Source organism: Canis lupus, chromosome 9 (assembly GCF_048164855.1).
Source record: "Canis lupus baileyi chromosome 9, mCanLup2.hap1, whole genome shotgun sequence".
Classification (NCBI taxonomy): Eukaryota; Metazoa; Chordata; class Mammalia; order Carnivora; family Canidae; genus Canis; species Canis lupus.
In genome coordinates this window covers 60,855,252-60,879,346 of record NC_132846.1, presented here as the reverse complement: position 1 = coordinate 60,879,346, position 24,095 = coordinate 60,855,252, and the positions used below count along the sequence as shown (strand labels likewise).

At 41.0% G+C, this 24,095-nt stretch overlaps 1 long non-coding RNA gene across 1 annotated transcript; it reads left to right on the top strand.

Annotated features, from left to right (window-relative positions):
* Positions 1 to 203: 203 nt before the first annotated feature.
* Positions 204 to 22,858, top strand: LOC140640351 (uncharacterized). The gene is made up of 3 exons (XR_012037045.1): positions 204 to 2,262; positions 19,448 to 19,550; positions 20,879 to 22,858. It is a non-coding gene; the product is annotated as an uncharacterized lncRNA (long non-coding RNA).
* The last annotated feature ends 1,237 nt before the right edge of the window (positions 22,859 to 24,095 follow it).

Below are 24,095 nucleotides of genomic sequence, written 5' to 3'. Positions count from 1 at the left end.
TCCCACAATGGGCTCCTTGCAGGAAGCCTGCTTCTCCCTCTGCCTGTGTCTCTGCCTCTCTCTCTCTGTGTCTCTCATGAATAAATAAAATCTTAAAAAAAAAGACCAATTTACTTTAAATTTTTTTTTTGTGGAATCAAAATACAGTCTCCTCCTGTTTGTTTTTTTTAAATTTTATTTTATTTATTCATGAGAGACACAGAGAGAGAGAGGCAGAGACATAGGCAGAGGGAGAAGCAGGCTCCATGAAGGGAGCCTGATGTGGGACTCGATCCCAGGACTCCAGGATCACGACCTGAGCCAAAGCTGGATGCTTAACTACTGAGCCACCCAGGCGTCCCTCTCCTCCTGTTTATGACTAATAGTGGATATCCTGATTCCTGGGCTACCACAGTCCCTAATTCTGCAGAAGGTAGGGCACCACACATCAATTCTATTCCCTTTGGAGCCTGAGAAAGATGATTGATAGGTGGGCTGGCCGCTCTCTGGGTTCTCATTCCCAAAGCCTAATCTCTCCATATGGATGCTGAACAGCCCTCGTGCAATCTGAGTGAGGCTCCCAATGAACGTTTTCTTACTCAGAATAATCAAATTTTGAGAACGTGCTTCAGGAAAGAGCTGTCACACTACATTATGTTAGCCCCGTGACTTGCATGGAAATTGTCAGATAACTCAATTGCAGTAGTCCAATCATTCACAGGCATAATTTAGTTCACTTCGAGTTAATGATTAATAAAATGTCCTATTTGGGACCATGGAAGGCAAGCAAGGAACCATGCAGTACCCCATGGTTCATAGGAGCTGCAGAAGCAGAGTGCTCGGAGTAGAATAGGCATCCAGACTGTAATACTTATGCTTAAATTATATACAGAAATCTCACAGAGGAAGACATAGAAATGGCAAACAAGCACATGAGAAAATGCTCCGCATCACTTGCCATCAGGGAAATACAAATCAAAACCACAATGAGATACCACCTCATACCAGTGAGAATGGGGAAAATTAACAAGGCAGGAAACAACAAATGTTGGAGAGGATGTGGAGAAAAGGGAACCCTCATACACTGTTGGTGGGAATGTGAACTGGTGCAGCCACTCTGGAAAACTGTTTGGAGGCTCCTCAAAGATCTGCCCTACGACCCAGCAATTGCACTGCTGGGGATTTACCCCAAAGATACAGATGCAGTGAAATGCTGGGACACCTGCACCTCAATGTTTATAGCAGCAATGTCCACAATAACCAAACTGTGGAAGGAGCCTTGGTGTCCATTGAAAGATGAATGGATAAAGAAGCTGTGATCTATGTATAAAATGGAATATTCCTCAGCCATTAGAAACGACAAATACCCACCATTTGCTTCGACGTGGTTGGAACTGGAGGGTATTATGCTAAGTGAAGTAAGTCAATCGGAGAAGGACAAACATTATATGGTCTCATTCATTTGGGGAATACAAAAAATAGTGAAAGGGAATAAAGGGGAAAGGAGAAGAAATGAGTGGGAAATATCAGAAAGCGAGACACAACATGAGAGACTCCTAACTCTGGGAAACGAACTAGGGGTGGTAGAAAGGGAGGTGGGCGGGGGGTGGGGGTGACTGGGTGACGGGCACTGAGGTGGGCACTTGGCGGGATGAGCACTGGGTGTTATTCTGTATGTTGGCAAACTGAACACCAATAAAAAATAAATTTATAAAAAAATTATATAATGCTCCATAGTTCCCAGAGCCATCTCACTTATAGTCTGTCTTAATTCTCAGGGCAATTTATAAGGTCGATATTATTATTATCATCTTTATTTATACATGAAGATACTAAGGATCAGAGGCGGTGCCTCATTCAGTGTCACTTGGCTGCTCTGTGATAAAGTAGGATGGGAAGCTGAATTCAACCCCCCACCCCCAAAAAAAAGTTACGTTCAACTGCTAATTCCCAGCATCTCACAATATGACCTTATTTGGAAATAGGTTTGTTTGTTGCAGGTTTAATTAGTTAAGATGAGACCATAGATGGGCCCTTAATGCAATATGAATGGTGTTCTTATAGGAAGAGAAGAGAGACACAGAGGGCACATGACCATGTAGAGACACAGAGACACAGGTAGAAGTCCAGGTGAAGATGGAGGCAGAGACCAGAGTGATGCCTATACAAGCCAAGGAATGCCAAGGATTGCTGGATATCACCAGAAGCTAGGACCAGTACGCAACAGATTCTCCATCATAGCCCTTAGAAGGAATCTGCTTGGACTCACGAACCTCCAGAATGGTAAAAAAATTACTGTTGTTTTAAGCTACCCGACTTTTAGTACTTGGTAATGTCAGCCCTAGGAAACTAATATAGATCATAAGAATAATAAAAATTTCCATTTGTAGTGCCCTGAATATGGTCCAGATATCTTACGCATACTATCTTGGAGTCTTTTAGGAACTCTTCAAGGTATACTGTTACCAGTACCAGTGAGCTTTTTGTGACTCAAGGGAGTCAAATAACTAGAGACGGTGGAGTTGGGATTTAGTGCCAGGCCTGAATTTAAAACTGTGCTATGTCCAAGATGCTCCCGAGCCATGAGAGTATCCAAAATGTTTGCAGTAGTGTTGGGGGAGCATCCCTCAACCCTTTGGGATTGCTCCTTTATTATGGGTCTCCCAGCGGACTACTAACTCAGTTTGAACTCCACCGTGCTCATTTGCATCCTTTTGTTATACATAATCACGAAACAGTGCCTGACCTGAAGAAAAAACTCAGTATTTGTTCTTTGATGAACCTGTTACAGTGCATCAAACTTACAAAGGATTTTCACATTGACTCTTACTAGACTGTTTAAAAAAATAACTTGAAGGTTGCTTAAAATGTATACCTGTATTTTTCCTTTCTAATTTTTAAAAAAAGACTTTATTTATTTGAGAGAAGGAGACAGAATGAGAGAGAGAGAGAGCATGAGCAGGGGAAAGGGGCAGAGGGAAAGGGAGCAGGGAGCCCGATGTGGGACTGGATCCCATGACCCTGGGGATCATGACCAGAGCCAAAGGCAGATGCTTAACTGACTGAGCCACCCAGGTGTCCTGCTTTTTAATTTTTTTAAAAAAGATTTTGTTATGTTATACCTAACCAGCTAGTAAGCTTCCAGAAGGTAATGAATGGTTTCTTGTCTTTCTCCTTGGAGGATACTGGTTCTTGCATGGTTTCACTGGATGTTGACTTATGATCTTGAAAAGATGGCCCAGACCATTCTGAAAATGGTTGTAAAGAATGAATTGGATAATCTCTACATAAGAATCAAGGATAGAATTCCCAATTTTTATCTCCTAAATTGTAGAAACCATTGCCAATGCTTCCTGAGTATTGCCGTGAACCATTTAATATTCTTTCTTTCCTTTACTAGACTGTGCGTTGAGCATGGTCATTACCATTCCCTTTGTTCTCTTGTAGTTCCTGAGGTCCAGAGTATTCTCATAGGCCAGGACTGCCTTTCCAGGACTCATGTTCTCATCAAATGATGGTGTTTGGTGTTCACGGGTGATCACTAATTTCCAACCAGTTTTAGTTTTCATGATCTTTTTGTCTGATATAGATCTCTCAGGCAGCTTATGCAGAGTTGAGATAGGGAAATTTAAATGGACCAGTTCAGATTTTCAGTGATACAGGAGATGTTCAGCATAATACCACTGAGTAAAAAAATAAATGGGTAAAAATATGTGCAATGTGACTCCAGTTCTCTATATTTCTTTCTGCTACTTATAGATGTATGACTTTGGACAAGTTACTTTTCCTCCATGAGCCTCAGTTTTATTAAGTGTGCACAATAGTATGTACCTCACAAGGTTAATGTGAGAGTTAAGGGCGATGCATTTGATGATCTTTTACAAACTTTGATGAGTTACACCTTGTATTAGTTTACTAGGGCTACCATAACAAGAATCACAGACTGAGTGGCTTAAACAACAGAAATTTGGTTTCACTCACAGTCCTGGATGCTGAAAGTCCAAGATCAAGGTGTCACAGTCACAGGATTGTTTCTTTTGAGAACTCTCTCCTTGGCTTGCAAGTGGCCACCTTTTCCCAGTGTCCTCTCGTGATTTCTCTCTGTGTGTCTGTGTCATAATCTCTCTCTCTCTCTTTTTCTCTCTCTCTCTCTCTTTTTTTGAGAGAGAATGTGCATGCACAAGCCAGGGGTGGGAGTAGTGGGGAGGGGCAGGGAGAGAGAGAGAGAGAGAGAGAGAGAGAATCTTAAGCAGGCTCCATGTTCAGCTTGAACTCACCACCCTGAGATTACAACCTGAGTTGAAACCAAGAGTTGGACACTCAACTGACTGAGCCACCCAGGTACCCCTAACCTCCTCTTTTTATAAGAAAACCAGTTGTGTAGGATTGGGGCCCACCCTAATGACCTCATTTAACTTAGTTACTTTTATAAAGGCCCTATCTTCTGATACTGTCACATCCTGAGGTATTGGGGGTTAGGACTTCAACATATGAATGTTGGGAGGACACATCAGACCATAAACGTATCTCCAGCCCACTTCCATGGGGCTCTTGCATTCTTCTTCCAACACCTGCAGAAACTGGTTCCTTCTGCCTGGAACATCAGATCTACCTCTTTGGTAGGTCCAGTGTCCAGCCCTTCCTTTTTTCTACAGGCCAAATGTAGAAATCTTTAGGAAGTATTTTTGGATCCCAACCTTAAGGAATTCATCTCTTTCTTAGGCCCCCTGAGCTCTCTGCTTGACTCTGTATCAGAGTACTGCTGTACCTTATTTATGTCTGCATCCCCGTAGGCCTAAGATCTTGCACATAGTAAGTGTTCAGGAAATAACCTGGTGAACCACACCAAATACAAGTTAGTTAAACTGATGCTTTCCCTTTGACTAAGCTGAGAAACCCCTTCATTTAACTGGTAACGGAGCACTCTGAGGGGGACAGATCAGAGGAATGAGCATGATTCCAATGAGCCATTAAGACATATGGAATTAATAAGTTTATTGATCTTCCTTCCTGTATATTTCATGCTTAAGAAATCTTTTTTTAGGGCATGTTTGAGGCAGCCTAACACTTATGGATGTTAACATGAATGTTAAGTGGCTTTCCTGATTTATAGATAGACTTTGAATTTTTAATCAATATAAGAAAAGCTATTCTACCCAGGAAGTCTGGAATATCATGTGGAGTGATTATTTAAACTGCTTGTGTAGGAGGATAAATAGTGCAAAAAAAGAAAGTATGCTGTGAGAATTTGCAGAGATTAAACAGGGCTGTGTTTTTAAATGTATGGAATGTGCACACACACACACACACACACACATATATTTTTTTGTCCTGACAATTTAAATCAGGATCCTGATGATTATGGCACAACCAAATGAGGGTCTGTGTGGAATTATTCTCACTTCAGGGACATTCTCTTACTCACACCACCTCAGTTGCAAACACGTGAGCTTTTATGAAATCTTAAGCATAAAGTGTGCCTCACACACTTTGCTTTTCCAGGCAACTATCGGTACAAACCTGAAACAACACCAAGCCAGGTAATAGATAATCTTTTTAAAATAATATTTATTTATTTGAGAGAGAGAGAGAGAGAGGGAGAGAGAGGAGAGAGAGCGCAAGCGAGCAGGGGGAGGGGCAAAGGGAGAAGGAGAGAGAAACTTAAGCAGACTCTGCACTGAGCAAGGAGCTGGACACAGGCTCATTCTCACAACCTTAAAATCGTGACCTGAGCCAAAACCAAAGGTGGGATGCTTAACCAACTGAGTCACCCAGATGCTCCAATAGATAATCTGTCAATAGCTCAAGCAATGAAAGGTCTACCACTCTTGTGCATAGTCTGGAGAATTCTGTGTTTTACAGCAATTGCATGTGCAAAGGCCCTAAAGCATGAAACATGAAGCACCATGTTATTGGAAAAAATAACAGTGTTCAGAGTTGTTAGAGAATAAGTGTCAAGATGAAAAGAATAGAAGATAAGGTGGCCAGGAACCAGCACATGCAGACTGTTCAGTCCATGTTGGGAGCTAAGAGTTTGTCTACAGACAGTAAGGAGCTTGTTGAATATTTTTGAAGAGAGAAAGGTATGGCCAGACTGCCTTTGGTTTAAGTAGAGGAAAAGAGGCAAGCTGGTGAGGGAGGAAGCAGGGCAGCCAGATAGGAGATGAGGTCAATACTACAAGGTGTCCACCCATATCCATTTTCCTTTCTTGTAGGAAGATTGAAATTTTTACCTGGACATAAGGCTGCCCAGAATGAACTTTACATTTCCCAGCCATCTCCTTACAGTGAGGGGAGGCCAGGTGGCTAATCTTGCCCAATAGGATGTGAGTGTAACTTACATGTGAAAACTCTGGGTCCTGCCTCAAAGGAAAGAGATCTACCCTCGCATTTCCCATTTCACCCTACTTTCTTCCTGAATTCAGGCTTGATGATGAGCTATCTTGAGCTGTGCAGATGACAATTGCATTTAAAGACGGTAGTGCAACAAAATGGAAGATATCAGAGCCCCTGCAGAGGAAAAGGCCCCATCCCAGCCCAGGTCATTATATGGCAGAGAAAAACAGTTCTATCTTGTTTGAAGCCATTGTGACTTTCTGCCTAGATGAAAGATGACCCGAGGCAGGGGATAGAGACAACAGATTTGAGAAGAGGTGTTGGACTCATTCACAGGAAGTAGGAGATAAGAGAAAGGTGTCAACTGTGCCCCCCACGTACCTTTGCTTGAAAGCTAGGTGAATGGTGAAGTCATCAAACAAAGAGAACAGAGGAGAAATTATATTACTTCTAAAGATGTAGAAGTGTGCTGGAAAAGATCCTAATTTTCTGTTCACGTGTTCATCCATTCTAATTCATTTTACTAAATTTGCGTAAGGAATTTGTGTAAGGAACAAAGGATTTTTTTAAAGTTGTCCATTACCAGTAAAGTTGTTTTTTTTTTTAAACAGTGGATATCTTATCAATAGATGAATGGATAAAGAAGATGTGTGTGTGTGTGTGTGTGTGAGAGAGAGAGAGAGAGAGAGAGAGAGAGAAAGATTGGAATATTATTCAGCCTTATAAAAAGAGAAATCTTGCCATTTGCAACAACATGGATAGATCTAAAGAGTATAGTGCTAAGCAAGATAAGCCAGTCAGAGAAAGACAAATACCATATGTTTTCACTCATATATGGAATTTAAGAAACAAAACAAAAGAACAAAGGAAAAAAGAGAGAAGAGAGAGAAACTAAAAAAAAACCTCTTAACTCTGGAGAACAAACAGATGGTCACCAGGGGGAAGGTGGGTGGGGCATGAGTGAAATAGGTTATGGGGATGAATAGTACACTTATCACAATAAGTGCCGGGTAATGTTTCGAAGTGTTGGGTCACCACGTTGTACACGTGAAACTAATGTAGAACTGCATATCAACTGCACTGAAATTAAAATTTTTTAAAATTTAAAAATGGTAGACATCTCAGCTGTAGAAAGGGTAGATCCCTTTCCTTTGAGGTAGGACCCAGAGTTTTCACATGTAAGTTACACTCACATCCCATTAGGCAAGATTAGCCACCTGGCCTCCCCTCACTGTAAGGAGATGGCTGGGAAATGTAAAGTTCATTCTGGGCAGCCTTATGTCCAGGTAAAAATTTCAATCTTTATATAAGAAGGGAAAATGGACATGGGTGGACACCTTGTAGTATTGACCTCATCTCCTATCTGGCTTCCCTGCTTCCTCCCTCACTTAAACCAAAGGCAGTCTGGCCATACCTTTCTCTCTTCAAAAATATTCAAAAAGCTCCTTACTGTCTGTAGACAAACTCTTAGCTCCCAACATGGACTGAATAGTTTTCATGTGCTGGTTCCTGGCCACCTTATCTTCTATTCCTTTTATCTTGGCACTTATTCTCTAACAACTCTGAACACTGTTATTTTTTCCATGAATAACATGGTGTTCCATGCTTTAGGGCCTTTGCACATGCGATTTCTTCTTTTAGGGATTTCTTCTTCTACCTGACAAATTTCTAGTTGACTTTGGAAACCATTCTCAGAGGGTCACTTCAATGAGGGAGTCTTTATTAACCTCCCATTTCACACCCTTAAACCAAGAAAATTAATTGGTACCACCTTACACCTCAAATTGTACTGTTCAATTGTTGCCCTTAATATAGTATGTAGTCACCTATCACCTCTTTTATCCTTTGAATATTATCAGATTCACCTTATATCCTCAGAGCCCAGCACAATGCTCACTACAAAGCAGTTCAATAACTGCTTGTTTACTCTTGATTGAATGATAACCTCAGTCCTTGCTTAGCACTTTTAACCTTCTATATGAAGTCTTCTTTTAATAAAAGCTACTATCAAGTTCTTACTCTGTTTGAGGTATACTTACCTTCATGTTAGAATATCAGCATACTTATCTAATCTTTATAAATAGTCTTGTGAGGTTGACATTATTATGTTCATTTTATAGATGGAAAAGTGAAGCACAGAGAATTTGAGCAACCCACTTCATTTCTTTCTTAATTTTATTGACTGTAGGGAAAGTGGAGGGTGGAAGAAAATAGAGTAGGATTTTGTGTGGTATGATATGCTGGAAAGTATGTTGGACTGGCAGCTACTGGACTCCTGTGTAATTCCGTAATTGATTAGTGTGAGTGACCAGGGATATGCTACTTCCCCTCTCTGAGCTTTGGTTTTCTCATCCATAATAAGAGGGGTTGGCTCAATGATCTCTAAATTTCTTTCCAGATCTAAAAGTCAGTGATTTTCTTACTTTTCTAGTATAACAAGTTGAAATTTAACCCTCCTCCACACCAATATGCTACATTCACACTGCTGTGATTTTGCTAAAAATGGACATTTTCTAAATGTTAAAACAGTCCATGGTAGAGAATAGTTCAGATCCAAAAAAGCCAGCTCTGCCAAAGGATTAACATCAAAGTAAAGTCCTCGATCCCACTCAGTTATCAAATCTTCCCAGAATGGAGGATGTGACTTGGCATTGCTTTCACTGGAGCTTCTTAAAAGAGTACATCCAGATATATTTAACCACCAAATAAATTTGGATCCGGGAGTATTGCAATTGAAATGTAGCTACAAATATACCCCGGATTCTCTCTGTGACATGAGTCCACAGTGTAGGGAATTCTATACAACTCCTCTGTGTGTTGACAGTTTTTCTGTGTGTCTCTTCTTGCCTTATATCAGGAATTTTGAAAAGGTCTGTAATACAATCTCCCCAGTTCCCCACCTGGGTTCTGAAACAATGAAAACAAGATGAACTCGTTTACCAGGTGGAGATAAGTACGTCACCTTTGTGGCATCCAAGATGATATTGGAGAAAACGGGTTCTACTGGTGGCCAAGGCAATCATCTAATACTAATCCCCAGAATCAGGCAGATACAGACTCAGCCCTACTAGATTAGGATGGCCTTTTCCTGGCAAGTGTGTAAATTAAGCATCCTCAGTTGTTCCTTACAATCTCACTATGGCAGAGACTGCCATAATTATCAGCTGAATCTCTTCTTCCCTTCCTCTATAGTGATACAACCCCCACTTTTCAGGGGGGCAGAGTGGCTCCTCAGAATAAAGACTACATTCCCCAATATCCCTTGCAGCTGGGTGTGACCTGTCACCTGGTTCAAGGGGGTGAGAAATGGGGTAAGAGGAAGTGTGCTAATTTCTAGGAATAGTGATTATCTGAGCTTCTCTCTCCCAGTTTTCCTCATCCCTTCTGCCAAGATTATGTAATGGGAGTGTCCATTTGGACCAGGAAATGGAAACTGAATTTGAAGGAAAGCATGCAAACTAGAAGGAGCTTGGTGGGGGGTGCCCTGGAGACATAATAGGAGCTCTGGACGACTATTTATCTCATACTTTATGTATGGGAGAGAGATGACCTTTATCTTGTTTAAGCCATTATTTTGAATTTCCTGTCACTTAAGGCTGAGCCCAATTCTTACTGATATACTCTCCAATTGGATAAGTCATTCCATCTCCTTGGGCGCTAAGCCAGGAAAATGGGTGATTAAGGGGTAGGGAACAGCCCAGAGTGTTACACCAATTGATGTCCCTCCACATGGGAGGGCATGTTAGGGAGTAGGGAAGGAGAGATCTCCCCTCTCCTTGACAAGTTTATTCATTCAACAAACAAACACTGCTTGCCAGGTGTCAAGTACTCTAAGCACTTTCAACCATTAATTTATTTAATCCTCATAGCAATCCTATGAGGTACCTATTAATAATATCCCTACTTTACAGATATAGAAACAGAGGCACAGAGAGGTTAGCTAACTTGCTTCAGGTCACATTGTTTGGAAGCCATGGAGCTTGGAAGCCGACCCAGCTCTAGAGCAGTCTAGCTCTAGAGCTCATGCCCCTCACCACTACACTAGGCGCTTTCTTTTGAGGGACAGGAACAAAGACACTCTTATGTTATCTCAAGTTTAAGTGATGTTTGTTTTTAGGATAAGTGGGGAGGTCTGGAAAATAAAGAATATCCCTGGGGTCACCTGAGATGCCTTGTCTGGTTATCCCTTTGGCAGGACAGGTCCATGACTCAGTTGCTCTCCATCACTACTTCTCATTCTTCAGCCCTACTCCTGCACTCAGCTACTAGCTGTTCTGACTCAATTTCTTTCTGCCACATGATAGCTTCTTATACAAGCCCTCTACTGCCTGTGACTTCCGCCTTTTGCCTTCTTTCTCTGCACACATGTCTACCTACTCTATCATCCAGGAGCAGTATGGTCTCCATTAAAAGGGTTGATGGGATCAGCCAGTTACCCTCCATCACTGAATGTCCAGGTAGGTAAGGTGTTCACATCAGTGACTGTCTTTGGATGGTCTGTCCGGTGCCCCCCTTTCCAGGTCACCAAGAGTGCTGCAGGCTATGCCACCGCCTTCAAGGACTCTCTGCCACACAGTTCTGCATTCAGTTTCTTAGAGCTGGAGATATGCCCAGCAGGGAATTTGGACATGCTGTCCTCATTAGCTTTGTTAGTCTTGTGCTTTATATCCTACAAATGAAGCCAATGACATAAATGGAATATTTAACTTTTGCTTTTTTCCCCTACATCTTATCAAAAGAAGACAGAATGAATTTTAATTACTTACTAGTAATTTAATCACTACTGGTGGACTACTTTTTAAAACAAAAGCTAAGATTTTTGACAATAATCTTTATATCTACCTTAGTTTTCTACTGCTGCATTAATAATTACCACAAACTTAGCAGTTTAAAACAACATCTATATTTTATGTCACGATTGTGTGGGGCAGGAATATGGGTATAACTTAGCTGATTCTTCTGCTCTAGGTCTTATAAGTCTTAGATCATGGACAAGCTGGGATCTCACCTGGAAGCTTGACAAGGGAAAAAATCAATTTCCTCGAGGCTATGAAATTCATGGAAGCTTGTTTCTCCAAACCTAGCAAAGGAGAGAAAGATTGTCTGCTGCTTTGAGCCTCTGACCCTAAATCCTCTTAAAGGACTCACTTGATTAGGTCAGGCCCACCAGGGTAATATCCCTTTTGATTACTTAAAGTCAACTGTTAGGGATTTTAATTATATCTTCAAAACCCCTTCATCTTTGCCATGTAACATAACCTGATCACAGTTGTGACAGCCTGTCACCTTTTGCCGTGTTGTGTTGGTTAGAAGCAAGTTGTAGGTCCCACTCACACTTAAGGGGAGGGGATTATGTAATGCTGGGGATCACTGGGAGTCATTTTAGAATTCTGCCTACCACACTGCCTAGATGGAATCCTTCCAATATCCCATGCACCTGGCTCTCTCCCTCCAAAATCTGTCATTCTGTTGCTTCCCTTTTTCTGTAGATTTATTTACTTTCCGAGACTTGCTTTATTTGTTGCTTACTATTATATTACTAAGATTCATTCATGTTGGTATGTGTTTTTATAATCCCTTCACTTTTAACTGCTACATAATATTCCATGAAATGAATTATTTTTTCATAATATACTCATTTGCTCTCACATTAACAGGCATTTGGCTTAATTTTAGATTCTTTGCTACTGCAAACAAGGCTGGTGTGAACATTTTTTGTGGAGGCTGAGAAAATTAAGGCCATTCCACCTCAAGTTTAGTGTTAGCACAAGTATAGCCATCTCAGGCCCCTGTGAATAAGAGCTGAACTTTATAGGAAAAACCACAGAACACCCTTGACAGAGAGTCCCATATTAGAATAAAAGCAGAGCTCAAAACGTCCTTGACAGAGACAGAAAGTCCTGTATTGGAATGAAAACAGAGCTTAAGAAATTCCTCCATCCCTTCTGAAAACCCCCTAGACCAGCCCATAAAAACCCAGCTGTAACCCCCCTTGGGGTCCAAGTCCCTGCTCCGCTGTGTTGGGTATACTTGGACCCAAACTCGAGCTTATTAATAAACCCTCATGTACTTGCATTGGTGTTGGCTCCTTGGTGGTTTTCTCGGATTCGCAATCTTGGGCACAACATTTTTATACATATGTAAGACTATATTTTGAGAATATATGTAGCAGTAGAATTTCTGGGTCATGAGACATGACTGTTCAACTTTAGTAGCTAATGTCAGCTTTTCCAAACTCATATTTCCATCAGCAGTGTTTGATAGATCTCATGGCTCTATTCAACCCCAATACTTGTCATAGATGGATTTTTTACATTTTTGTCCACGAAAGGCATGGAAATGGGTGCCTCATTCTGTCCTTGATTTGCATTTCTCTCCATGCTAATAAAGTTTAATGTCATTTATATGGTCACTAGTCATGTGTTTACTCTTCTTTTTTTTATGTGTTTACTCTTCTATGAAATACTCCACACGTCTTTATTCGTTTTTCTGTCAAGTTATTTGCATTACTTCAATTTTATTTATAAACATTCTTTGTACATATTCAGCTTACTTTTCTTATCAGAAACATGAAGGAGTTAGAATGGCTTCTGAGTTCCTTCATCTGTAAGTTAATAGTTGGTGCCATGCTTACTTCTCAAATCTGATGCAAAGATCACATGGAAGAATGCATGTGAAAGTACTCTGCACACTAAAAATGAGGTAATTACTTGTCTTAGGGTGATATAGACCTGATAACTGGTAAATACAGAAACATTCAAATTTGAACTGAGACGCAGTGTAGTGCACTGATGAAGCACACAGACTTGTGCCCCAGATTGTCTGGGTCCAAACCTTGACTCTGGTTGCTAACAGTGTGATCATATATGACTTCTGTGCCTTATTATTATTTTTTTTTTTTTGAGAGAGAGAGAGAGAGAGAGAGAGAGAGAGAAGAGGAGCAGAGGGAGAGGGAGAGAGAGAATCTTAAGCAGGCTCCACACTCAGTACAGAGCCTGGTGCAGGGCTTGATCTCATGACCCTGGGATTGTGACCTGAGCCGAAATCAAGAGTTGGACACTTGACCAACTGAGCCACTCAGGTGCCCCAACTTCTGTAACTTCTGTCTCAGTTTCCTTAGGTATCAAATGGAAATGATCATAATGACCTGACAGGGATTTTGAAGGATTACATAAATATAGCTAACATTGAGAACAGTGTCCAGCGTATCATAAGCACTATGTTAATATTTGCTGAGAGCATTATTTGACCTGGATTTTTAGGTCCTGCTGGATGCTAGGGCAGTGCTCTGCTTAGCAAATTGGGGAGAATCACTTTCATACATCCCCATATGTATATACTATTTCAATCTTGACTCATTTCTAGTAAGTCAAAGTGAACGATTTTTTTTCTTTCATGGATAACTCTTTGAGCAGTGAGTTAGCAGCTGATGGAAAAATATTAAGTTGGGCCACTGAAATACACATGTAACAACATAATACAAATGATGTATATGTCATATATCATTTAATTCTGTCTCTGAGCTCTTCTCCAGCTAACAGCCCATGATTCCATAAAGAATGTTGGATTATTTTTTTCTCAGGCTGCCCAAAGTTGGACAGCAAGGCATGATGGAACTTAAATATCACTGCCTTGTTAAGTCTGAAATCATATTCTGAAGCAATAGTCATTGTGTAAGTAAAATAGACTGCCAATTATTTGAATAAAGAGAAGTAATATTGTCCCATATTAGCTATCTTTCTTTCCCTGTTAATAAAATTCCTTTGTTCCCATTTGTTCACCTCTCCTTTGTTCTGCTGGGCCTTTCTTAAGACTGCTGAATCCATAGATGCTTTTATCCAAAGCAGACAGACAGAACGAGTCTGATTCTTCTAGCGAATATATTTTTAGCATCAATTAAAGCTCATGTCGCCTGCTTTTCTGAGCAACTGGCATCCTGCATCGTTCAGAACCACCTGCACTCAGCCTTCAGGGAACTGGACTGCTTTGCTAATGGGTGAGCTATCAAAAAGAAGCATAAACACTGCAGGTTGTAAGCTGGAGAAGGTAGCTAATTATGCTAAACAGGAATATTAATAATGCAAGATGTGCAAACAAAAACACTCTTACCAATTTCAAGGCATGATTCCTCTTCTCCTTTTCCTCACTCCCCACCCTCCAATCCTCTGAAGGACATGATAACAACAGAAAGTGGGTCTTCTCCAGCAGACACTGATCCTGAAAAGCAAGAGATGACATCGACAAGGAAATCACCCATCGTGAAAAGAGAAACACCATGTTTGCTTCCCTCAGAGCTAGACTTTTATGAAGGATTTGGAAACAATGGGAGTGTGCTAACTGGGAGCAACTGGGAGACTTTCTCATAGAGACTGAGGACAAAGGTCAGGGATATTGTCAGGTCTTGTCACAGATATTCTGGGCCACTCCTCTCCAGCCAGAGCAGAGGAAAGCTTGGCATGTGGGCAGGTAAGAGTTGGATCCAGTGGGAGGAACAACTCTTCTCTCCTGCTCTCCCAAGTAAAGATATTTGAATAGGTATTCTCAGGAGGCACTGTCAGCTGATACAAACGGGGTCTCCTCGACCAAGCCCCCAGATGAGTCTTAATATGTCATTGGAAGGCATTGTCATTATCCACCACTGTGTCATCAACCACTCTGAAACTTACTGGCTCTAAGTAATTTATTATTATCTGCCATGGTTCTGTTCATTGACAAGGCTCAGCTTGGCAGTTCTTGCTTGGCATCTCTCATGCAGCTGCCATTAAATTGTTGCTAGGGCTGGAGTCATCAGAAGGCTCAAATGGGCTGTGTTTCCAGAATATCTTCCTCACTTGCAGGTCTGATACCTCCCTCCCCGGCTGAGCAATCTGGATTTCCTACATGGCCGCTCAGGACTTCAAGAAAAAGGAGGCAGCCCCAGCATAGCATCACTCTGCCATATTCTATTAGTTAAAGCAGTTAAAGACCAACTCAGATTCAGTAGAATGGAGTGGCATGTGGCTCCAAAGAAGGAAGGAATTAATGGTGCCATCTTTGGAGACAAGGTACCACAGCAGGTACATATACCCTGGGAAGTCTCCCAGGAAGCCTACGATTTGGGAAGCACAGAAACCTTAGGTGCTGAACCTGGCAGTGTCCTTCCTGTTTAACTACTATCTATCCCTCTCCCCAAGATACCATTCTAAGGCCTTGTTATTAAATTAGGTCTCTCGTATGCATTTCATTTATCACAGTTTGTAATAGCTGTGATATTGATTATCGATTTAATGTATGTCTCTGACACTGAGCTGAAGACCCCATGAAGGCAGGCAGTCCTGCTTGTGCTGACTCCCTGCGCTAAGCACATTATAAGCTCTCAGTAAAAGCTTAGGAAATAATTGCAGTGGGAGAATGAATGGATGTGCGGTGAACATATCTGGTCTTCCCGTTTGGCTCCAGGGATTCATGCAGAGTTTCCCTAAAAAGGAATTAATGCCCTTGCATTAATGTGTGATGTTTTAAAACCAATATTTACTGAATACCACGTGGGTTCTAGACACCATCCTGGACTGGGGGTAGAACCCAGGGCAATAAGGTAGAAGTGAATTCTGCCCTCAGAGAATCCACGGTCTAGTAGGAGGACAAACACACTACTACAATCCAAGAGTGAAGTGCTAGGATGGCGGAGGGCAGTGTTCATTATGTGTGTTGTGTTCTCTCTCTCTCTCCCCCTCACACACACGCACACATATACGTGGAATCCTATATGTTATTTCAGGGCCAATTGGTTACTCCTCGTTTAGATGCTGTAGAATAAAACACTGCATTTATTTGTTTATTTACTTATAAAATTTATTTGAGAGCAGGAGAGTGAGCGCGAGTGAGGGAGGGGCAGAAGGAGAGGGAGAAAAGAATCTCAAGCAGATCCCCTAGTGATCATGGAGCCTGATGGCAGAGCTCTGTCTCCCAGCCCTGAGACTGTGATCTGGGCTGAAATCAGGAGTTGGATGTTCAACAGACTGAGCCACCTAGGTGCTCCAAAACATACTGCATTTATATTTGCAGTGATATTATTTTGGGTTTATTTAGAATGACTAGGGAATGCCCTTCTTTGATGAGAAAATTAAAAATAAACTTGCTACATTTTAGATGTTCATAATAATGGAAAGCTAGAGTTCATGTTAGAAAAGCTGAGCTCTACATGGGGCTGAAAAGTTCCTAACACGTTCCTAACATCAAAGCTTGAGTTTAAGGTTTTTCACTTTTGAACCTGTTTGCATTTTGGATCATGCAAGCTAAATTTACCTTTGAATCTTCTCTGTTCGTAGTCCACAAGTATTTATCTAAATGTGAATAAAATACAGAGCAGTTGCAAAATTGCCAGAAATGCTGAAGTTTTATCGTGTTAGGTCAGCTGCCCAGCACACTTTCAGAACAATAGTGAACTTCTAACTTGGTAGCATGGGGAACATGGATTTTGTTCTCAATATTAAAAGATTAGAGGGTTTTGAGTGGAAGAGAGACATGGTCATTTTTACGTTTTAAAGAGATACTCTGGTTTCTGAGTGGAGTTATTCAGTGATAGCAGTTTAAGAATAAAGCAAGAAGACCAGTCAAGAAGCTTCTGCAATCAGCCAGATTCAGAGCAAGATTCTGGTAACAGTGGAGACCAGAAGTGAGTCTATAATAAGAAGGGACTTAAAATCCTGTCCTATTTGCATTTCTAAAAGCTAAAGGGGGCTTAGATGTTTGGGAATATGAGAGGTGCCTTCAAATATGAGATGGGCTGTCATGTCAAAGATGGATTACAACTATTCTGAGTCCCCAGAAGGCAGGGCCATGATGGAAGCCACAAGGAATGAAATTCATGCCCAGAATAAGCAAGTGTTTTCTCTTAGAGCTGTGCAAAAATGGAAGTGTCTCTTGGGAAGTCTGGGAGTTCTCATCCCGGCCCTGGAAGAGCAGGAGCTGGAGGACCTGAGGGAGAAGATGAGGAGTGTCTAGGAAGGAATTGTTGGACCAGATGATGCACAGGCTCACTCTGAGATTCACTAGTTTTGGAAACTCATAAATGTAGCAGAATTGAATTGAGAGCTGTGGATATTCTCATTTTGGCATAACACCACTAAGATAGAGAAAATTCATAATTATGTTCTCCATCTTGAGGCTTTTTAGAGAACTTCCGATGTTTTCTTTAATCTTTTAAGGAGACGGTATTAGGGAAGAGTCTAGACTCTGGTTTTGTGAAACCTAGCTCAAAATTCTCTGCCTGAATTACCTTGCTAATTGTATGCATGTAGGCAAATAATTTAATGTTCCTGAGCCTCATTTATTCACCTATTAAATGGAGATATTACCTGTTTTTTTTACAGTTGTTATAAGACATCATCTGTACAAAGTTTTCAGTACCTAGTAGGATTTTAATACATGGGAACCATACCCAGCAAAACAAAACAAAAACAAAATATTTTCAACCTCTTGAGGAACTTCCATAGTGAAGGGGCACTTGTACTCCAATATTTAGAGCAGCAATATCCACAATAGGCAAACAATGGAAAGAGCGGAGAAGTCCATCAACAGATAAGTGGATAAAGAAGACGTGGTCTATATATACAAGGGAATATTACTCAGACATCAGAAAGGATGAATACTTACCATTTACATTGACATGGATGGAACTAGAGGGAATTATGCTGAGTGAAATAATTCAATCAGAGAAAGACAATTATATGGTTTCACTCATATGTGGCACATAAGAAACAGTGCGGGGGATCACAGGGCAAAGGAGGGAAAACTGAATAGGAAGGAATCACAGAGGGAGATAAATCATGAGAGACTCTTAACTCTAGGAAACAAACTGAAGGTTGCTGGAGGAATGGTGGGTGGGGGGATGGGGTAACTGGGTGACGGGCATTGAGGGCACGGGACATGATGAGCACTGGGTGTTATATACAACTGATGAACTACTGAACTCTACATCTGAAACTAATGATGTGCTACTATATGTTGGCTAATTGAATTTAAATAAGAAAAACAAAATATTTTCTTGTGGAAACAAATGGAAAGTAGTCATTGTGTGTTGGAAATGGGTAGTATGAGTCATAATGATTGAAGATGGGCAAAAGGAAATGCTCTCTGATTGAATCAATGGGATCCTAATTCCAGGATATTATTCATCATTCCCCTTCAATTTGATGCATTTTCAGAGATAACCATTTACATGAGTTCTTAAAACACTCTGAGAAATTAGCCACCGTGCAGAAGCACTGATGTGTGATGCTCAGAGCTTGCTCCTGACTGGTGCTGGGAAGCCAGAAGGAGTAATGGAGCCTCTTCCCTGTCTGTGCTTCTTCCTGTGAATACTGGGGGGTGGGGAGGGGGGAGGGGTGGAGATTGGCCTTCCAACAGGTATTATTCATAGTTTAGTGGAAAAACTGCAGTTGCCCATGAAAATTGAATAGCAAGTCAGTTCATCATGTACAGTAGTTTATTGGTATCATAATCTGCTCCCAATGGATGCAATTACAAATCCATTTAGGAAGGAGTGCAATAGGGATTTTGTTCACACTTTAGGTGCCTGAATGACGTTTTGCCAATGAAACCTGCCTTCCTTCCACTACTCTTGGGTTCTGTTCACTTCCATACCACCAGAACTTTTTTTTTTTAAGATCTTATTTATTTATTCATGAGAGATGCAGAGAGAGGCAGAGACACAGGCAGAGGGAGAAACAGGCTTCATGGAGGGAGCCCGACGTGGGACTCGATCCTGGGTCTCCAGGATCACGCCCTGGGCCGAAGGCGGTGCTAAACCACTGAGCCATCCAGGCTGCCCAGTACTTGTTACCATACCCAGCACACTGATGGTTCTTGCTAATATTTGCTGACTGATTGGAACTGCCCTCATTATGTGTCTTTGAGGCACTTTTGCCCACTCAACACAGGGATGCTTAGAAATGTATTATAAAGTTACTTCTATGTGTGCATCTACTATATTTACTATGCATGCCCCTTGACCCCAGCAGCTCTGGTTTTCAACTACTGCCCACCTTGATGTATAGCCTTCATATCTCTTTATATTGACAATGAGTGACTCATTCATACCAATGCAATAGTGTGAATAATCTGCTGTGCGTGTGACTTTTTGTTTTCTCAGGGTTTCCTGTAAGGCCCCAAACTTAAGGAGAGCAGAAAACTTCCCCCATGCTTTTAAAAGAGTGACAGGGGTCTGACAGACATGCTATTAATGGCTATCTAAGGTAATCTATTAATCCTGTTACTATCACCATACATCCCTACCCCCTCCAACCATCCTATATAAAGTGAAGATACACTTTTGAAGGGGCCTCACCCAATAGTATATTAACATGGGGAATTTGGGCCTCATGCAAAATTATGTGGCATTCTCATCTCCAGATCCAATGAATAAAGTTCCAAGAAAACTGTCATAGAGTTTTTTTTTGTTTTTTGTTTTGTTTTGTTTTGTTTTGTTTTTTGGTGTGTATGTGTGGGATGCTTCAAGAAAGGGAGGCTGACAGCTCTTTGGCTGGATGCTGGTTGAGCTCTGAAGCATGGCATTCCAGTTTTGCCCCCAGAACTTTACACTTTGAGGCTGGAGTTTAGGGACATTCTGAATATACAGAGTAAGGCGTAATTACATCCTGGAGAATTCTGGAGGTGGGAGGTGAATGGTACAGCCTGCACTGGCTGCAAGAAGAAAAAGGAGGAAAGAGCGTTTGACCCACAATTCCTTTGCTGCGGAAGGCGGTCGAGCTTGAGCCGTTATTTTAGTCAGTTTGGGCTACTATAACAGAATAGCATAGACTAGGAGGCTTAAAAGAAATTTATTTCTCACAGTTCTAGAGACTGGGAAGTCTGGGATCAGGGAGCCATGCCATGCTAGGGTCCTGGTAAGATAAATCTCTCTGCCTTACAAATGGCCATCTTCTTGTTATGTTTTCACATGGCTGAGACCAAAGACAGGAAGCAAGCTCTCTCTTGTCTCTTCTTATAAGGGTAATAATTCCATGGGAGGGTTAGGGTTTCAACATATGTATTTTGGTAGAATACAAACATGTAGTCGGTGACAATCATCTAAAAGGAATCTTCTCAAGAAGTCAGGGCATGGCAAGGGGACTCAACTGTGGGAGGTACCATGGGGGGCAGGAATTAAGGATGGGCTAAAGAGAACCAAAAAGCCCATTATCCTCTCCAGGAACTTAGCAGTACAGTGTTTCGTCTAGTAATTCTGAAGAATCCACACATGTGTCCCACAAAAAAATAACATGTGAATGGGAGCAATGCGGAAGTGGCCACCTGGTGTCAGGCAAGGGGGAAACAAACTGGTGATCATCTAAGAAAAAAAACAAAACAAATTTGCTCCTTTCTTTAATTAATTTTTTCCGTGCACTGACCCTGAAGGAGCGAGAAGAGATGGAAGAAGTAGAGGAAAATGTCATGTTCAATTTCTACTGTAACTCCCCTAGCCAAGGTCAGGCCTGATTAGAGAAGAGAGAGTAGTTGAGGGAGGAAAAAGGAGAGGGACAGAGCTTGGAATTAGATATGAGGTTCAAGTTTTGTTTTGCAGGACAGGACTTTATAGTATCTGAAAATGAGGCATTAAAACTGGAAGGAGATTATTCATTGAAACCAAAGAGATTGGAAGGTCACAGTTTCTACCTGGGATATCACCGAAGGTGGAGAAAGGTGACCCATCAGAACATGCTGGAAGCAGTGCAATGAAGAAAATAAAACTGTTCCTGTTTGTATCCTATCTGAGCTCATTCGTTAAATTGCATCCATGTGTAGTGTAGACATTACTGAAGAATTGATGGCAAGTTGGAAGATGGGACAACACTGCATACAGCAGATTGCCCCAAGCATTAGCATGCTTTTCCTTTCTGTAAAGCAGGTGGTCCTGTTCTCCCTCATGGTTCTCACTCTCTTTTCTCTAGTACAAACTTGCATACCCCTCCAAGAAAGCCCCCTAGTGATCCCTGATGTTGTGAAGGGTGTGACATCAAGGTTGGTATTCATGGGAAGGCAGTGGACATTCTTGCACACTTACCCTAGGTTTTCTTTTGCCAAGAATAAACCTGTAGTTAGATTTGCAGGTTGATCTCTGCCTAATAGAATACACTTTCACGTAGATTAAATTAAGCAAATGCTGTGTCGAGAAAGGAAGCCAAAGATAATTTCTTAAGGTTATTCTGGATTCTCAGTGAAACATTCAGTGGGGTATCTTGGTTGTTAGATTTGAAAGGTTCACAGTGATATTTGGTATGTGCTTTTTATACCCTCTTTCCAACCTTCAGGTGAATTTCCTATTTTGGGACATAGTCCCCACTTAATTGAAAATTGCTGAGCTCTAATATTATTATCCAGATGGTTTTATAAGATGATTTTGAATTCTCATTTGCTTTTTTTAGATGAGTTCATTTGGATAAGAAAATTTTTAAAAAATCACAGTATTAATTGATACAAGAGACAGGAACGGGCCTTTGTATGGAAATCACAATGGGATGATACATGATTGGGTGGGGTTAAATGCATCCTTCAATATAGTCTCTTCATGGCAGGGTTGTGGTAGAAGCTAAAGAGTGATAGCATTTAATATTTCTAAATTGTGGTGGCTTTCTGGCATCTGCAGACTGCAGTCTGCTCAAATATGCAATCTTTGAAGTCAGGGCCATGTAATCCACCAGTAATCCTATGGGTTATATCTCCAAAATATATATATATATATATTTTTCCAAAATATATTTTCAATCAATTACCTTCTCTCTACCTCCATTGCTTATACTTCAGTTTGGGCATCTAAGTGATCTCTTTGCTTCTAATTTGCCTTTCTTTGATCCATTCCCATACTGGAGCAGATGTGATAAAAACAAAACAAAAACAAAAAACAAGTGGATTAAGACAGTGAATATCTCTTCTTCAATACTTAGTAAATGAAAGTGGGGGAGCACAGACCATCCAGGAATATATCTACAACCTGGTTGACTAAATTTTTAAAATTCTCTCCAGATATAGGATTATGAGTGAGAATGCCCAGGCTTTTATTGGCTCATCAGAACGCCCCCTGGGGGATGCTTAATAAGTTAGGAACAGGCTAGGCTGAAGTTCTTCCCTCTTTTTCACATTAGCACTCTTCTTCCCTTTTTTGGTGGTTAAAAAAAAGTCCTCCTTGGCTTTGAAATCAATTGTTGAGTTTGTACCAAAGCTATGTTTCCCATGGGCTACTCCCAGACATTGACAGGCTGTGCATGGCAGAGATTAAATACACCCATTTCCAAGAGTTGTAGGACTCTCTTGATGAGCCTCCTTGGCATGGAGTCACCGGTGGCCTTACCCCACTTTTCTTAAACTGGTTGGCAATCTAGGAGGCATCCACCCAAGCTTACTTCTTTCCTTCGTGCAGAATGAGACCTGCATCATGATCTGATGGCTCGCTCAACCTTTCCTGGAACCCTGGCAATTATTTCTCACAGATGTTCCCTCTAATAAATTTCTTGCACATTTAATCCTGCTTCTCAGAGGACACAGAATAATGAGCTGGTGCATAGGATATGCTTGATAAATTTACTCAGAAAGTGAATGAAAAAATGAATTAAAATATCTCTTTCTCACTTTTCTCTTTCTGGGCCTTTGGTTGTGTCTGATTCTTTGTTATAAAATCATTGCATCCAAGGAGAAGCTTTGAGTCATCTTCTCATGTCAGATGACTTTGGTACCTAGAACAGTTTCTAAGATGATGGAATCATAAAACTACATGTAAATTCATTAAAAATACATTTCATGGTGTTCTAGTAAAGATTAGATAAGATCAGTATAAAGAGCTTAGCACAGATCCTGACGCATAGTAGCTTCATTATATATAGATAAAATGTGATGGACACACACCACAGGGCCCCATGAGTCCATCTGAAGCAACACAGTAAATGTACATACATCAGCAAAGATGAATCATAAATTATGTATGTTGAATAACAAAAGGGCTATTGGTTGGATCTAATGTTTATATTTATTTGGAGAGTTCTTTTTTAAAAATATTTTATTTATTTATTCATGAAAGACACAGAGAGAGAGAGAGAGAGGCAGAGACACAAGCAGAGAAAGAAGCAGGCTCCATGCAGGGAGCCTGACGTGGGACTTGATCCCAGGTCTCCAGGATCACACCCTGGGCTGAAGGCAGATGCTCAACCATTGAGCCACCCAAGTGTCCCTATTTGGAGAATTCTGAGTGCTTATGGTAGGCCCAGAGGCTTCGTGGTCTAAGGGTACTTATTCCTCATGATATTTGACTATGAAAAGGATTTTTGGTTGCAGTTAGAATCATACTAGCAGCTGATACTTTATATATTCAGCTTATATTCAGTAACTTGCTGAAGATTGCAGAAACAGTGTAGGAGAAGATGGACTTGTCTAGGGTGGTATGTTGGCATTGATAAGAAGACGGGAAATGAAGCAGAGAAGGAGCCAGAGTTACCTGGTGCCCTTGCAATACCATGTTGCCCTGGACAATCAACAAAACTCTAAGGAAACCTACAGAATGGGAGAAGATATTTGCAAATGACATGTCAGATAAAGGGTTAGTATCCAAAATCTATAAAGAAGTTATCAAATTCAACAGCCCCAAAACAAAAAAAAATCCAGTCAAGAAATGGACAGAATACATGAACAGACATACAAATGGCTAACAGACACATGAAAAAAATGTTCAACATCACTTGGCATCAAGGAAATACAAATCAAAACTATAATGAATACCTTCTCATACTGGTCAGAATGGCTAAAATGAACAA